This window comes from Canis aureus, chromosome 10 (assembly GCF_053574225.1).
Source record: "Canis aureus isolate CA01 chromosome 10, VMU_Caureus_v.1.0, whole genome shotgun sequence".
NCBI classification, from domain to species: Eukaryota; Metazoa; Chordata; class Mammalia; order Carnivora; family Canidae; genus Canis; species Canis aureus.
This window is the reverse complement of record NC_135620.1, coordinates 64136311-64152157: the sequence shown is the minus strand read 5'-3', so window position 1 is coordinate 64152157 and position 15847 is coordinate 64136311. Positions and strand designations below refer to the sequence as shown.

The 15847-nt window shown below is 40.0% G+C and overlaps 2 long non-coding RNA genes across 3 annotated transcripts in view; one reads left to right on the top strand and one right to left on the bottom strand.

The window, feature by feature from the left end:
- LOC144322597 (uncharacterized) overlaps positions 1-15847 on the bottom strand; it is a 144301-nt gene that overhangs the window by 69647 nt on the left and 58807 nt on the right. The window lies entirely within an intron of this gene.
- On the top strand, positions 313-13982 carry LOC144322598 (uncharacterized). Its single transcript, XR_013388247.1, has 3 exons — positions 313-430; positions 13309-13437; positions 13822-13982. It is a non-coding gene; the product is annotated as an uncharacterized LOC144322598 (long non-coding RNA).

Below are 15847 nucleotides of genomic sequence, written 5' to 3'. Positions count from 1 at the left end.
GAAGATTATATCACTTGTCCCTATTGAGTCTGTGTGTTTTCAACTATCATCCTAGCACTTGGCAAACTGCCCTATACAAAGTAGGCACCCAATATAATTGTTTAATGAACACATGAATGAATGAATGAATGAATGAATGTTATAGATATTGATATAATGTACTAACTTACTTTGGTCACTCAGACATGTGTGAAGCATGGTTTGGAAATTCATTTCACTCATTATGCTCTTAGAAGAGCTTTGCATAGGATTTTTTAAAAATCTGTTAAATTCTATAAGAAAGGGAAATGAAAACTATTTCTATGTACTTCTCTCTTCATAGGTGAAATTCAAAATGGGCTCTTGATGTGGAGTGTCAAGCTGGTCTCGGATATAGGACCCCCTTCAACTGGTGGTTGACTGACTATTACTTTTCAGAAGAAGGTAGAAGGTAGGAGTTGTCCTGTCTTCCTTTAAACACTGATAAGGGGGGTTCCTGGGTGGCTCAGTTGGTTAAGTGTTTGTCCTTGGCTCAGGTCATGATCTCAGGGTCCTGGGATCGAGCCCTGCATTGGGCTCTCTGCTTCACGGGAGTCTGCTTATCCTCTCCTTATCCCTCGCCACTGTCATCTCTCAAATAAATAAGTAAAATCTTAAAAAAAAAAAAGTAAAACACTGGTAAGTCTGGGAGAAACAGAAGTACAATGGAAGGAATGGAAAAATATGGAAGAAAGGAGACCAATGGTAGTACATTACTATTTATACAACATTTTCATATCCACCATCTAATTCACTACTTAAAACAATTCTGAAGATGCTATTATTATTCCCATTTTACAGACGAAGACACTGAGGCATAAAAGTATAAGCTAGGAAATGGCAGAGCCTGCACTCAAAGCTAATTCTCCCGACTTTAGAGCTGGTGCTGTTTCAAGCCCTTAGCCCTTCTTTGTAAACATGGCAATATCACAGCCACCCTGTGACGCATTCAGACTTTCATCTGTGGGTCACGAAGTGGAAGATTTCGTGGTGAATCTGTCTTAAAAATGATGGATGCTCTACATTGGTGCACATTCCCTATTTTAGTTGACAGCATCACCTTGTGGATGAAAATACATCTGGTGTGTGTTTTTATTTGTAAATATATGTATACTCTGTCGATTAGGGATAATGAGCCAAAAGATTAGGCCATCAATCAGAATTGTTTAGGGGTTAAAACTTCTTTTCCAGAGCTTATATTTTGTTAATCGACTATTAAAGAGTGATCAAAGGGACGCCTGGATGGCTCAGCGGTTGAGCATCTGCCTTCAGCTCAGGGCATGATCTTGGAATCTCGGGATCGAGTCCCGCATCTGCTCCGTGCAAGGAGCCTGCTTCTCCCTCTGCCTGTGTCTCTGCCTCTCTCTCTCTCTCTGCATCAAATACATAAAATCTTTTTTTTTTTTTTTTTTTAAAGAGTGATCTAATACTAATACTTAATTGATGAGGGAACAGAATGAAAGCTGGTTTGTTTCTGGCCACCTTGGTTAAAACTCACTGCAATTTTGTTTGCTTAAGTCATAGTTTTTGAAAAGTGGGGATGATATGGTATTGTGGCTTAATGGCAAGAACTACAAGGGCAAAGTGAAATCAGAGGCTTAACAGGATCTCATTGTCTAAGACAGAAGGACGGTAGGGTCTTAAGTCCGAAGGCCTTCGAGGTCTACCATTTCATCTTGGGGTCATGTAAAGCCCTCTGGGCCTCAATGCATTGATCTCTAATGTAGGGAGAATAATATCAAGCTTTTGGAATGGTCATAACATGCCTGGTACCCTGGGCCCATGTTTTTAAGATTTTAAGAGAAAGAGCTCCTGGATTTAATGACAAGGAATGAAAACTCCAAGACAATCCTCCATCCAAGTGCAAACAGAATCCATGCCACTCAAGCAGAAATGTAGACACATGTCAGTAGGCATCTTAGCTGACTTGAGTTCTTTTGCTGCTGCAGTCTCTGGTAGACAAATCAGTTTGTAAAAAAATATTTTTGTGATCAACGGTGAAAAATGTGAACTATCTGGATTTTTTTTTCCCCCCGGAGGTCTCTCAAATTAGAACATAAAACTAACAACACCACAACTTCTCGACAGCAAAGTAAGGACAATTTATCCTAACCTGGTGGATTATTAATAATTGCAATAGGTTACATTTTCATCTTAAATTTAATCATTTGGTAATTATTAATTCAAATGATGATTTGATGAAGAATTTAATCACATGTTTAATCACATGATACATGATGTCCTGATTAAACGTTTCCTTCAGAAACTTTATTAGAAAAAAGGTTTTGCTTTTTTTTTTTTTTTTTTTTGAATTCCCTTTTTCTTGTAAGAGAAAGCCTAATTGGGCAATCCACAAACAGTGGGAACGGATTCTCCATCACGTCTCCTGTTCACAGGGGCTGGGAAGGGCCGGCCTGGTTAGCTGGAGAGCACCAGCCACTGCAGACTGCCAGTCCCCCTCTGGTCACACTCCCCGCCCCTCCCAAAGTCCAGCCCTCACAGCTGAAGATCTTTAGGGCAAACTTTTCAGTTTAAATTTCCCGGCTTTTTGTCAGTTTGTGTCAAAGCCGTAGCCACCTTCTCCTGCTGACTGTGGTGGCTTTGTTTGTTCCTCCCCTCCATTTGCTACTGGTTGGCCTCCCTGGACTGTGTCGGCACACTTACAGTAGGCAGAGTGCTGATGACAGATGGTGGGGGGCTGGGAACTGGGCTGCTGTGGCCTGGTGCCAACGGATAGGCCTTGCTGCCCAAACGTGCAGCCCAGAAGCTTCTCCTTGAAGCCTTGTCCGTTTGGTTGGTTCTGTGGGCGTGTTTGTGTGTGCTTGTGCACACGTGGCGTGTTTTGTTGTGGTGGTGGTGGTGGTTGTGGCTGTTTTTGTTGTTGTTTGGGCCAATGACAACAGAGGCCTCACTGGCTGGCTGCGGCTTTTCACTCTTGGCAGTTTCCAGACTCCCAGGCAGGAAATTCTCCCAACGATTGCAGCTGTGAATTGGCCCATTTTTTTGGAAAGAGGATAAAGAAAAGAGTTTTGTGGGTCTTTTGCTTTCCTCGCACAAGCAGGGGGGTGTTGAATACAAACAGGGAGGGATACATGGGGGAGGGGAGGGAGTGGGTAGGAGAGGGATGGATGGCTCCCTTGGAGCATACACAGGGCTGGTGCATGGAGCCAGATGTGGGGCCACCTCAGAGGTGAGACTGCCCTAGGTCTTTGTGGGGTTTCAGCAGTTTGACCCCTTTGACAGCAAGAGACACTCATTTCCATTCATCCCTTTAACAAATATTTGAAAGCTTGCTTTCTGACCGGTGGTTTACTGGGAGGTGAGGATACCAGGAAGCAAAACAGACAGGGTGTATACCTCATGGAAGTAACAATCAGATGAAATGAGAGTGAACAAACACATCACAGTCTCACACCCTCCTTAGAATTTTCCATGCAACTTAATAGGTTACTGTGGTGGAGGACGGTGATGATGATAATTATTTACAACTTTCAACGAGTATTTCTGTGCCAAGCACTGTTCTAAAGGCATTTCTCATTAATCTTCAGAATAATTCCGGGAGGTAAATGCTATGAAATGGACATTTGGGGACAGTCAGAAAAGGCCTCTCAAAGAAGGTAAAATTTGAGTTGAGATATGAAGGATGCAAAGGGGTCAGTTATTTAAAGAGTCAGGGGAAGGAACAAAGGTCCTGAGGCAGGGAAAAGCTTAGTGTATTCAAATTGCCAGGAAAAGCCTGTGGAATAGGGTGTAGAAATAAAAGGGGGGCGGTGGACTGGGGAGATTGGAGTGAGGTGAGATCAGATTGGAGACATAGATAGGGGCCTTGTGAGGACTAAGTCCTGGTAAGGGATATGAGAATGGGAAGCTGTTGCTGGATTTGGAGTTGGGAAGAGCCTTACTGGAATTGCATTCCTGAAAGATTTCTCCATCTGTATTGGGGAGATGAAGTGGATTAGGTAAAACCAGCATGGAAGCAGGATTGTAGGAGGCCATTACTGGCCAGAAATTATGGTGACATGAATGAGGGTGGCAGCTATGAACACAGAGCAGTGGAAGGGGTTAGGTATCCAAGTTGGAGATGGACACAAGAAGTGCCAATCAACTGAGTTGATAAGGTGGTAAGGCAAAGTAGTCATGGCTGGCAACGTGGTTTCTGGTTCTGGCCACTGGCTGGTGGCGGATGGTGTCATTCCCTGAGATGGAAAGGACTGATGGCCGAGGGCACGGAGGTACCCCTTTGAACACTAGAAAGGTCAGTGCACGGAGAGGACATCTGATGGCCTGGGACAAAGAGGAAATACCTTCTATGGAGGGGAGAAGGAACCACTGAATCGCAGCAGGAAAATAATTTTCTTACATTTGCAAGGTGATGTTTGCACTTTAGCTTCTGTCCCTTGTCTTATTCGATCTTGACCATAATATTGCAACATAATTATGATGACCTCAATCTTATAGAGGGAGACAGTGAGATCTATAGGAGTAAACTGACTTTTCATAGTCACACAGCGATAATACTAGTTATTGCTCATGTTGAGTGAAAGTCTACTTTGTACCAAGTACTGGTCCATGCACTTTACATATGCTGAGTCTTACTCTTACCCCATTTTTCAGAGGGAAAACTGAAGCATAGAAAGTTTGAATCATTTTTTCAAGGTTATACAGCTAGTATATAGCCTTTATCACTGTAAAGAATAAAGCCGGGCTTCAAATCCAGCTCCCTATTTGTGCTCTTAACCACTGTGTTATACTAAGTATAACTGAATTGGGGCTCTGAATCTCACAACCTCTTGACTATCCTGAAATGCCTCCTTGATGCTACTTCTGATTCCTCTTTCCCTGCAATGGATTTACGTACCACGGCAGTTTCAGCATTGCTTTAGTTAGATGCCCATTCCTCAAATATTTTCCTCCAAAGAGCAAGCACCAAAGGCACCAAGATGTGACATCTGAAAAAGAGACTCTACCTTGTAGTGACATAACTTTCAATAAAAATTTAAAAAAGAAAAAATAGTACCTATCAAATAATTTGGTCTATATGTATCTATTCATTGGAAAGTATTTTTCTGTGTTAAGAGTTAATACATATACCATGAACGTGACTGCTTATTTTCTGGGAAGTCCTAGAGCCGAGTAGGAAGGCAGGCATATAAACATTATATCTGTTTCATTTTCATATCTCTTAAAAGATGATCTATGCACATAACAAAGATGAAAGAATTAGGCCACAAACAATCTGCACGTATACCCCGATGAGGTCCCACAGGTGATCATCTTGGCAGCATCTTAAATGTACTTCATGTCACAGTTCTTCACTGAGGGCGAGATAGGAGAGAGACTATTTCAACTTTATTTGTTCATATGTATTCAATCAAGCACTCTAACTGCCGGTGAGAGAGTGAGGATGAGCAGCCACTGCACTGCCTTCCAGAAAGCAGCTCTGTTCCTAAGTAGGGTTGAAACAACCACAGATAGTTCTTTCTTGCTGTTGTTTCGTTGAGTAACCAGGGGGCTAAGTCCTCATCCTGAAATGCTCTAAATTGGTGTCTCATACCCAGATGATGGGGAATAGTTGCCTCACCAGGCTGGTTCTGAAGATGAAGTGAGGTGATTTCTCCATTCTGGCCATCAAGTAGCAAGGACAAGAGAGGCAAAATGGTTACCCCAGATTTCTCAAAAGGAGCACCACACATCGTTGGTTTACATTCTATCCAAAACACGCTCTGGGTTAGGTTTGGAAAGTGTTGTGTTCTATTCCTGCTAAGGATTGGCATATTAAAAGCTCTGATAAGCCCTACGTAAAGAACATTCAAGATGCTGCCAAGATGATCACCTACTGTACCTCATTGGGGTATATGTGCGGATTGTTTGTGACCTAATTCTTTCATCTTTGCTATGTGCATAAATCATCTTTTAAGAGATGAAAGTGAAACTGGTATAATGTTCGTATGCCTGTCTTCCTACTTGGCCCTAGGACTTTGAAGAAAACAAGAAGTCACATTTTATGGTATATGTATTAACTCTAACTTAGAACACAAAAATATTTTGCTGAACATAGCATTTCCGAAACTATCTATTGCCATCAATGCTGATGATCAGTTGTGTGATTAATGGCACCGACAGATAATTCTTTAGCCCATTCAAGGTATGTTGAGACTAAATTTTCCTTTAATAAAGCCCTAACAGAAAAAATAGTGTCTGAAGTACAATGTTTCCAGTCAGATGAACTGGGACTCAGGTACTGGCTTAGTCTATAAGAATTTCTAAAATTTTGGGCTATCATACTTAAAGTCCCTGACTGCCTTCAACTACAAATTGGTAAAATGAAATTTTTACCTTAGAACATGGTTGTGATTTGTTTACTGAGTGAACTTATTCATTTAACAAATGTTTATTGAGGGGATCCCTGGTGGCTCAGCAGTTTGGAGCCTGCCTTTGGTCCAGGGCGCGATCCTGGAGACCCCGGATCGAGCCCCACGTTGGGCTCCTGGCATGGAGCCTGCTTCTCCCTCTGCCTGCGTCTCTGCCTCTCTCTCTATGTCTATCATGAATAAATAAATAAAATCTTAAAAAAACCCCCACAAATGTTTATTGAACATCTTCCCAGTACCAAGTATTGTGGTATAGGGATTCAGGAGTTAGCTAGCTGTATTTATCAGGATTTTCCAGAGAAATAGAAACAACGGGAGATATTATCTAAATAGAGATATATAGATATGACTTGTAAACATAAAAACAAACAAATACGATTTTTTATAAGGAATTGGCTCATTCAATTATGGGTACTGAGAAGTCCCGTGAGCTATTATCTGCAAGCTAAGGACCCAGGAAGGCCAGTGGTGTTATTCAGTCTACGTTCAAAGACCTGAGAACCAGGAGCACCCAGGACAGGAAATGATCAATGTCCCAGTATCCTGGCTCAGACAACGAAGCAGGAAGGGCCAAATTCTCCCTTTCTTCACCTTTTCGTTCTATTTAGGTCCTCAATGGATTGGATCATGCCTATGCACACTGCTTTACTGAGTCCACTGATTCAAATGCTAATTTCATCCAGCAACACCGTCACAGATACATCCAAAAATAATACTTAGCGAACTACCTGGGTACTTTGTGATTCAGTCAAGTTGAACATATAAAATTAACAATTCCACCAGCCCACTAGGAACTTAATTATTTACTCATGAGAAGTCCCTGATCAACATTTTGTACTTATGTTGGGGCATCAGTGACTTGTCCTCTTTTTGGTATCACATTGCAAGAGAGATTCACCAGCAAGAGTGGTCTGTATCAGACCAAGCCAGATGTTTTTCAAAACTTTTAAGCAGAAAGGAACGTCCCTTAAAGGAATGTTACCCAAATATGGGTAACATAAAAAGTGCCAACATGAAGGCAAGTTATTTGTCAAGATTTCTCCTACAAGAGGTTTAAAAACACCCTTCCAACTTCTACCCTTTGTACTGTTGTTGTTATTGTTTTAATTGTGGGGTTTTCAATCTGTGAAGTTTATTTTAACTCAACACAGGAAGATTTTCCTTTGGAGACAAATACATTGCTAAAGGGAAAGGAGGAAGAGGAAGACTGTTATTACTGGTTCTTGGGTGGAGAAGATGTTTGATTTCCTCACCTCCTCCTTTCTTGCTGCCCTCCTTGCCTTGAAAAGGAGCCCTGTGTTTTAAGTGAGGCCACCTTTGTGGAAAGTACTGAATTAATCATACAGTCCATGTAAGATCAGGGGAGCTAGACAGAGGGCATATGGACCATCTTGGTTTTGCCTACGGACATTGGCTCCTCACTTACACGTCTAAGAAGAAGGTCCAGTAAGTTTGTCAACACTCATAATACTGCCTTGCCCAGAGCTTCTGGCTCACAGATCTAGGGAGACTTGTAATACTTAAATCTGGGATGGATGCAAGAATTAAAACAAAAGCAAAAGCAAAAACAAAACCTACTTCATCTTTGTGATAACTCAGAGGGAGGGCAGGAAGGTTAAAAGGGTGAACATAAATAGAAATTAGGTGGGAACAGAAGGACTAGCAATTTTTTAGCCTTTTGTTGAATATTGCTCTAAAATAGGGTTTCTCAAACTCAGCATGACTGACAGTTGGCCATAATTCTTTGTGTGGGGGTGCTATCCTGTGTACTGTAGAATGTTTAGCAGTATCCCTGTCTTCTACCCACTAGATGCCAGTAGCAACTATTTCTGGACGTTGTCAAATATCCCCAGGGGACAGGGGCAAACTATCCCTGATTAAGAACCTCTGCTCCAAAAGCAAGAACTCTTTAAATTTTTGTGGCAGTGGACCTCTTTGGTGATCTGGAGAAGACGAGAGACTCTCAGATTAATGTTCTTAAATGTATGAAGTAAAACATATAGAATAAGATAGGAAAACATTTATATTAAAGTTATCAAAATATTTTTAAAAACCCACAAATTTGTGCTATGGTAATTTATGTATTTCTTTATGAACATACTAAATAAAAATATCTAAAAGTGGACCCAAATAACTACCTTACTTTTGAAGTAGTGGTGAGCTCATATGATATTTCAGGAAACCTGTAACAACTGTTATGTGATATGAAGACATCTGTGATTTTAATTGTGACAAAATTCTAAGACTACTATGGATTTATATTTAAAGGTAATGTTAAATTTTAGTTCAAGACGGATGGAAATTAAGATGTAACTTTTTCTTTCTTTTCTTTTTTAAAAGATTTTATTTGTTTATTCATGAGAGACACATAGAGAGAGAGGCAGAGACATAGGCAGAGGGAGAAGTAGGCTCCATGCAGGAAGCCTGATGTGGGACTTGATCCCGGGATTCCAGGATCACACCCCAGGCCGAAGGCGGCGCTAAACTGCTGAGCCACCCAGGAACCCCAAGATGTAACTTTTTCTTATCCATGTTCACAGAGACCATGAATTCATAGGTATTGGATATAGAACTCCTTTTTCTAAAGCATGAAGGAAAGAAGCCATGTAAGCTCAAGTTATTTTTATGATATTTAATTCATACCCCAAATTCCAATCAGAGTGCCTGAAGTGAAGGGAAGGCTCTGACATCAGGCAATTATGGGCCCTCATGAGTGCAGACACAATCTTTAAATCCAAGAAAGCATAAATTTTATAGGCATTACCTGAAATTCTTCTACAAATGAAGAACTCAGAGGTAGCAGAAGGAGGACTATAAAATGGGCCAAAACCAAAGAAGGTGTCCTGGTATGGCCAAGGGGCCCAGAAGATCTGCTGGGCTCTAGGTAATGGTGGAGATAGTGGTAATGCTGGGAACTGGCTCAGCCAACAACTAGGAAGTTAGATCCCTCTAGGCATCTAGGAAGTGATGGGCTCAGCTTGGACCAATGTTGATGAAATCTCTGCCGTTTAAGACATGGTTTAAGACTTTCACCTACACAAAACTCATGGAGGCTAACAAAATCCACAGAACAGAGTGCTGTAAAGGTGAAGAAATTGGCATGGGAAGAGAGGTTAGGTCAAGTTGTTTAGTTCTGTAGGTAGTTAATGGAAGAATTGAGTGATTGTTGGGGCTAGGAATTGGGTTTATTATTATTATTTTTTTTTTGGAGTCTTAGCAAATGTCAGGAATATAATAGGTCCCCAATGAATACTTGTTGAATGAATGAATGAATGAATGCATCCATAAATCACCAAGTTCCATTTTTAATGTTGACTGTGTCAACCCAGTTACCTAACATTATATTTAGTTATAAATATATTTCTATATTCCTCTTTAGGCAGAGGAACTGTGGGGACCATTTTTTATCCAATTTGCTACTTATTGTGTAATTCTAATATATTTACTCATAAATCACACACACACACACACACACACACACAGGTTTGTTGGTTCCTTTGGGATAGAGGATTCCTGGGGCATCTTCTAAAAGGTTCCTTAGAGCCTTAGCCAGATTTTTTTTTTTTTTAAGATTTTATTTATTTGAGAGAGAGAGAGAACAAAAGTGGCAGGGTGGGAGGGGGCAGAGGGAGAGAGACAAGCACGCTCCCCACTCCCTGGGCAGCCCAGCTTGGGGCTTGATCCCAGGACCCTGAGATCATGCCCTGAGCCTAAGTCACACTTAACCGACTGTGCCATCCAGGCACTCCAAGAACTGTAACCAAGTTTCTGTTGACAGCAGGAGGGCTCCTACAGGATTTATTGCCATGTGATATTACCATCCTACTGAAGCTAAGCTACTGATAAACTGATTGGGCCCGTGAGCATGCAGAAATAGAAACTACAGCAGAGAAACTGCATAATGAAAATGGTGGAGGGCAAAAGTAGCTGAGCTAAAGAGGGAAATCTAGGCTGGCTTTCATTTGAGGATTTTCTTTTGAAACCTAGCTTTTTTTTTTTTTTCTCAGTAAGGGGAAGCCCTAATCAGCTATGGAGCAAAGTGAGCCTCTTCTCTCTTGTTTTGCAGAAAATAAATAGGCTTGATTATGGGCACAGAGCTCCACAGTTGCTGCAGTGTGTGAAGCATACATAAATTGCAGACTAAGGGACTCTGAAGCAGAAATTGGTGGGTTTGAGTTCTTGTGTGAGGGTGGTCAAGATACTCTACTATCTTGAACTGAAATTATTTCTTCTGCCAAATATGGTTGTTAAACTAGCTCCAGGATTGCAACTCAAAAGGCCTACTGACAGGGACAGAAATGGGTGAAGCATAAGACAAAAAAGGGAAAAGTGGGGACTGTGGCCAAGTAGAGGGTATATGTCCATTTGAAAGAGGTGCTACTACCTGCTTTTAGTCCATTGTCACTGCACTAGAATGTGCATCTAACGTTGCCAGATCTTCTAGACTTTAAAAAAAATCTGTGCTTTCAGTTTTAAATGCTGACAACTCCTTCAAAATTTTAAAAGACATAGTGCAAGCCAGATTTGACCCTGGGTGGCCACAGATGATCTCTAAAGGCTTGCAGTATTAACAGTTGAAGAATATAAGTAGATATGCTTTATCATCTGTGAAATAATTCTTTAAATTCACTTAAAGTAAAATAAATAAATAAATAAATAAATAAATAAATAAATAAATAATAAATAAATTCACTTAAAGTTTTAGTGTTTTTTTGTTTTGTTTTTTTTTGTTTTTTGGGGGGGCTTTTAAAATTTTTTAATTAGTTAATTAATTAATTAATTTGTTTATGTATTTTAGTAGATGAGGTGGGGAGGTCACAGGAGACTGCTCTCCAGGGCACGTGCAGGTGCTCCACTTGCTTCTCCAGTATGCCTGCCTTCATTGCCCCCACCCTGAAAGTCTCATTCAAGTTCAGAGCTAACTTATTTTCATGTCTGGTCTCAGGTGCCCAGACACCTGGGAGATATAGGGCTCCAGACCCGGTCCTCTCCAGCCTACCCTGGGGAAGTCCTGGGCAGCCAACCCTGGGAACTTCGAGACCCCTGAAGTTCATCAGCCAGCATCTCTCCCCTCCGGATGCTGTCCACCTGGGCATGTGGCTAGGAGACCTAAATTCACTTTTTATAGTGCTTCATAGTTTGCAAGTCACTTGCATGATTTTATCAGTCTCATGAAAACCCTGTACACTGGTGCTACCCCTGTTTTATAGAGGAGGAATCTTAAATTCAGGAATGTTAAGAGACACGTCTGCAGTCACAGCAAGGAAGTTGTAGAAGCTAGATTCATTCTTTCATGTTGGACTCTCAGCACTTCTGCCAAACATACAGCCTTGCCCCAAAACGCAAGAACTTCGTAGCCCTACTTTGCATCTCTGGAGGTCAAATAAAGGAAATACCACTATTCCAACCATTGATCTGTGGAAGTCTGTCCTTGGAACAAGGAAGGGTTATGAGATGACTATTCTTTAAGAAAGAACATCTGAATCTCCATTCTTGTACCAGGTGGCATATCAGGTCAATGTTTCTTCTAAACCTTGGCTATCCCTCCATCATTCTCAAAGTAGAAATAGGACTGGAGAAAGAAGCCTTATATTCTCGCCATGATTCAACTGCTAACTGGCTATGTGACTTCAGACAAAAATTCCTTTGTCCTCTCTGTGAACTCTAGGTTCCTCATCTGTAAAACAGGAACCATGATACGTGAGTGGTAGAGCTGGAAGCCAGATTAACACCCCATCCCATTCCATGAAACACCACCAATTTATCCTTAGAGGTCACAGGCAACTGGGGGAAACAAACCCCAACATATAATAACTATACAGGATATATGCTACTAATCAGGGATGAATGGGGAGTTACATATAAGGGAGATACAGAGATAAATGGTTCCTATTAGTGGTGATGAATAAATGTTACATAGAAACTGACTATTTTTGTTATTATCTTACTGCCTTTTACAGCCCCCCTCCCCCCCCCCCCGAAGGTACTGGTCGCCAGTGGGTTTTGCTGATTTACTGAGACACAAACTTAGCATAAATATCCTCCATGGCAAAAGCCTCTTAATACCTTTAGAAAGGATTACAAATTGTAACTATAAAAGGATATACAATAGAAAGGAGTCTCCCTCTCACCCTGACCCTTTCCAAAAAGGTAACTTAGATTCTGTGTGCCTTCTCAGCATATTCTGGATATACAAAAGCACATATGAATGTGGTATATACCTGTATCTCTATTTTTGTCTATATCTTTTTTATAGTCCCCGTTTTTTTCACAAATGGGAGCATCCTTCTTGAATTGCTTTTCTTAGTTAAAAACTTAGTTAAAAAATTTCCATATCAGTACATACAGATCTATCTCCGTCTTTGTAGTAGCTGTATAGTATTCCACCACTGTATTTTTTAGATACCTTTCTTAGTCAGTTCCAGCTGTTAGAACAAATTGCCATAGACATGGTGGCTGAAACAACATTTATTTCTCACTTAGTTCTAGAAGTTGGAAAGTTTTACATCGTGATGCCAGCATAGCTAGTTTCCCGGTGAAGGCACTCCTTCTGGTTTACAGAGGGCTATCTCTTCCTTGTATCCTTACATGGCAGAAAGAGAGGGAGAGGAAGCAAATGCTCCCATGTTTATTCTTATAAAGGCATTGATATCATTTATAAGTTTCACTTTCATGACCAAATACCTCCTTAATAAGACCCCATCTTTTAATGCCATCACATGGGAGGTTAAGATTTCAATATATGAATTTGGGAGGACACAAATATTCAGTCCATAACATTTGTCCACTTATTTCTAATTGAGAAATATTAGTATATGTCTATTCTTTTGTTATTTCAAATGTTCTAATATATATCCTTGTATATATCCCTGAATGCAAGCTCAATATAAAATAAATTTCTACTACTGTTTCATTATAGGTCTTGAGTACTGATATTGCCCTCTGAAGAGACTGCACCCTTAATACTTCAAGGAACATTTCAAGAAAGTATCTACATATTTTTACCAATATCCTGTATTATAAAACTTTGATTTTTGTCCACTGAGAGGTAAAAATGTTTTATTTTTATTTGCACTTACTTGCTTTTAATAAAGTTGAACATAAAATCCTGATAAGACATATCTTGTGATATGTATATCCTGTGAAGAAGCCTGCTCATGATCTTTATTCATTTTTCTACTGGGTGGTTAATTTTCTTTCTTATTGAATTATAAGAGCTCTTTATATATTAATGAAACCAGACTATTTATATGAAGTCATATGTCATACTTGTTGTAATTTTTTTTGTAGTTTGTTATTTGTCATAATACTTCCAGATGTATCTTTTTAAAGGTTTGCTTTAAAAATCAATATGTACTGTGATTATATGGCTGTTGCTTCTGAAAGTTGGGTTTGTACAGCTTTACCAAGAAGCTTCTGCTTGTCATCACAGGGAATGGTGTAATGCTTCTTGAATAGGACCTGGTTTATGCCACTGTGAGTCATTCATGTTACTGGAAAAACTGACTGACCGCCGGACATTACTGGCACATTTCCCATAATTCTCCATGGAACTGAGGGCATTCAAGAGGGAGTATTTCTCATTTCCTATGTAACTAGTCATTGTCCTGATTGACTTCAAGACTTTGTCTCTGTGAGAAAAAAAAATAAAGTATCCCAAAGCAAAAAAGTTTCACAAGTTATTTTGAGTTCATAAAACATAATGGTCATCAACTGAAACAGAAATTTTAGAAAAATGATCCAGACTTATTGGAAAACTCAACACCATGGTTTACAAGTTACGTGATGAAGTGCTTAAAGCATCCCAGCCAGAGAAGAGAGGACTTTCATTAATCAGGCAGAGAGAGTGACAGAAGAAAAGAACTTGACTTTAGCCTGAATGAGTGAAGATAAAAGTCATATGTAGTCACTGAGGAAAGAGGGGTACTATGTTTTTATTCTGATCCAGATTTGATAAGATAGGACACAAAACAAGCCCCTCCCTACAGACATTGAGGATGGACTGTTTGTTCAAAAACCACTTGGCACTGAGCTGTCAGATTCACCATCTGAAACAGCATCAGAGACAGAAGGAGAAAGATCTCTTTTCTTCCAAGTTCACAACAACCACCAAAACAATGTGCATCCATTGCCACAAGGCTCCTAGCTGATCGGCCAAAGACCATGCTTAATTAAAGGGTAAGGTGGTAGTGTATACACTACACTGGTCTGTATGTGGCATTTGCCTCTGGTAGCTTATTACTCCTGGTTGTACACAGTGGAAATAGAATGTAGTGAGTTTTACAGTTCTTGGCTTTATTGGCTTAACCAGAGATCAAAATTCTACACTAAGTGAGGTAGAGTGACCAACTGTACCCTAAATGCCCAGGACTGTACTTTTTCTAGTACTGAAAGTCCAGTGTTCTGGGAAACTCCTCAGTCATAGTTCAAAGTAGAACAATTGGTCACTCTGGGTCTTGGTCTTGTCCAGCTGATTCTTTCTTCAGTCATGTTATTCTATAGAAAAATTAAATAAGATAAAATGAGCTTAACTGTAAGAGAAAATTCGGTAATACATAAATAGGATCACAGCTTTTGGAGTGAGAAATGCTGGAACAAGATGCATAAGACCATACGCTCAGGAAGAGAAAAAAAATTTTTTGAGGTAACTTCTTTGATTCTGTGATTCTATATCACTATTTCTATCATCTTAGAAAAGTTATATGAGCCATAAGTAAAATAATCTCTATTGCTATTTATTGATGATTGTTGGGTACTAGGCACTGTGGTGAACTCTTTGATATTATTCTGATGATAGCCTTAGGAAATAGATATTATTAGATATGATTTATAGGTGAGAAGGCAGGCCTAAACAGATTATGTCTTGCCCAAAGTTATGCAGGTAGCAGATGGTGAAGATAGGATTTGAATTCAGATCTGTGTGGTTATAAAACCTATGCTCACGTACCCCATCTTCCATTATCCACAAGTAGTTGTGAACAGTCATTTCTGCTCTCTCCATGTTCTGAGGTTATCGGTACTACCTATAATATGATCCCTGGAGACCAGAGAAATAGTAACACTAGCAATATGAATTTGCATAACATCTTTTACATTTCACAACACTGTTACTTCTATTTTCTACTATCATCATCCTAGAGATGCTGGGAAGTAGCTAATGTTGATCCTTTCTCTATTTATAACACATAGGAAAGAGAAGCGTGGATGAGTAGGGTCAACTGTTGATGGATACATGGGTGATGCAGTGGCAAACTGGACTCACATCTACAACTCTTGATCTTAATTCCTTCTGAATACTACATCTATTCAGTAGAGATTAAGGGATTCTGTGACTTTGTATCAAAGGCCTTCCAGACTTCTGTGGGAATTGGTCCAACTTTATTTCCCCTAATTGTCTGTCTCCCACATTTCACTATACGCTCTGGGAAGGCAGGTTCATGTGTTTATTTTATTCATTT